The following is a 2652-nucleotide window of genomic DNA, read 5'->3' on the forward strand; positions in this document are numbered from 1 at the left end:
ATGCATAGGCCTATATAGATAAAAACAAATTTTGTTTATGGAGTGATATGTTTGATTTAGTATGCAGTGCCCAAATAGTATGGTATAGGAAAATTTTACTGCCTCTGCCAACACGGCCATCTCTGTCTCCTCCCAATTCCGCTTGTGCAATTTCTTCGCGTTCTTTTCATTCATTATTTTGGTCCAGACGACAAATGAAAAAAACGAAAGTATGATTTACGCATGCTCCGGACGCGGTAACTAAGAACGTAAGTTTAGTTGAAAACTTAGTCGAGTAGTAACGTACGCATGTATTTACGTCGTTTCGTGAAACGCGGTTTGCGCTAAACTAAGATTATACGTAACTAAATTTACGTAGTCGGCGTAAGACTTAGTTAGTTGAAAATTTACACTTATTGATGAAACGGCGTCCTGGTAAGGAAGACCCCTATTGGTTTTGGAGAACAAAGGTCAAGGTCACAGTGACCGCATATAGAATGAAAATTTCATAAAAATTTGGTTTCCGGATGATAACTCAGAAAGTTTACATCCGAATCAAATGATATTTAAAGATATTGTTATGTACCAGGTAAGGAAGACCCCTATTGATTTAAGAGAAAATAGGTCAAGGTCAAAGTGACCGAAAATAGATTTAAAATTCCAAAAGAATTTGGTTTCCGGAGGATAACTCGAAAATTTGTAATTTGAATCAAATGAAACTTGGATATATTGTTGGATACCAGCAAAGCAAGGCCCCTATTGATTTTGGAGGGAAAAGGTCAAGGTCACAGTGACCGAAAATAGATTGAAAACTTCAGACAAATATGGTTTCTGGACAGTAACTCGAAAAGTTTAAAACTGAAATTAATTTTTCACAATTATAAATATGCCACATCATTCCTGACTTTACAATGTATCCCATGCAACTCGGCTCATGCACCCCTGGGTGCATATACAATGTATTGATTTTTGTAATTTGTTTCGTGTACCAACAGAACTTTATCGTTTACCTGAAGAATCTAACATAACTAATTTTTGATTACGTCTCAACGAAAATTAAATGCAACCAATGTCAATTTATTCCATATTTCATTTTTAGAGATTTAAATTGACAATAAGCTGAATAATAACAATAAAGTATCCCAATTCAAACCTATTACTGATCTGTTGCTTTTGTAATGCGAGTTGGAACGTGGCCCGCTCACAATGCATATAGATACTGAGAGGCCTCTTTCATGAACTTTCAATGTACTGTTGAAAATCTCTCATTGCAAACACAAAGAACTGCTTCTCTTTTGTCGTGTAATATGATAATCTGTATTCATATATACTATATCAAAAACGATTAAAATATATTAATCGAGAAGCATAGAAAATAATCCAATTAAACAGTATCTGTGTAGAAAAGTTTTTGTGCACCTTAATTCTGTTCGGTACCCCCGTCTCCTCTTTGTAAGAAACAGGATAAATGAACACCCTTTACTGCTCATTGGAATTTCCTGGCGTGGTACTTAATATGAGCGAATCTGCCCTTTTCATTATCGAATGCTACATGGATATTGATTTATATTAAAGATATCCTCCGAGTTATCATGTTTTTAAATCTTGGAATCTTTATTTTACCATAGTATGTCAATTGTTGTGTTATCCAGGCTAATACATATTAGAAAACATATTTAAAAAGAAGTCAAATGAAGAAAGTTATTGAATTTCTTGATTGATATGTTTGATTTGATTGAAGAACATTCACCTTAATTCATATTTCATTTGAATTTTTCATCATGTGTTCCTCCATTTTAAATGCTTTTATTTTGCTTTGAATTTACTATGCTTTACATATTCTGATCATTTTAATTATGTACGTCTTTCACGTACAAAACAAGATTAATAATCATTTATGCTTATAGATTTTGGAAACGAATTCAAGTAAATTTCGTCAAACTGTATTTTCACTACATTATAACATCCACATTTTGAATTGCCCATGTCTCCATCTCCTTCAAATTTCTAAACGTCTCCATATGAGTGAAAGATTCTTGAGAGGGACGTTAAACTATACAATCCATCAATCAAATTTCTAATTATTTTAATTGAGGAAGACCAACTTTGTTAACTGTTAAGGATAGGTAAATGCAAATCAAATAGGATGAAATCCAATAACATTTGAAATTCTAGAAGAAGAAAAATAGATTGTTATGTACACGAAGACAAAAAGAGAAGATATAGAAAATCATAAATATTTCAGACATGAATCAAATCACTAATGTCTTCTAATAAATACATGACACACGATATAAGCATCATCAAATATTTACCTTTATAGATAATTTCAAATCAAAAGATGAATTGATGTTTTTGCTACGAAAGTATGTAAATATTTTCTATACTGGAAAATGGACCAGGTTTCATGTAAGCAATACATACATATTATTAAGGATAGGTCAATTGCGTCAAAATTGTCTGTATTTTTTGTTTATGTTTACCGGATTCAAATGTAGGTTTGACCCAAAACTAACATGTCAGTTGGGTATTTATGATATTGACAGAAACTTAATCTTAACAAATTCAATACCCATACATGTTCCCTGATGTCGTCATTCGTCATTTTTAAGCAATTTGTATTTGAATGGTCGACCTATTTGCATGATATACCTTCAGTTATAACTTATGAAT

The sequence above is a fragment of the Ostrea edulis genome, chromosome 6 (genome assembly GCF_947568905.1).
Source record: "Ostrea edulis chromosome 6, xbOstEdul1.1, whole genome shotgun sequence".
NCBI classification, from domain to species: Eukaryota; Metazoa; Mollusca; class Bivalvia; order Ostreida; family Ostreidae; genus Ostrea; species Ostrea edulis.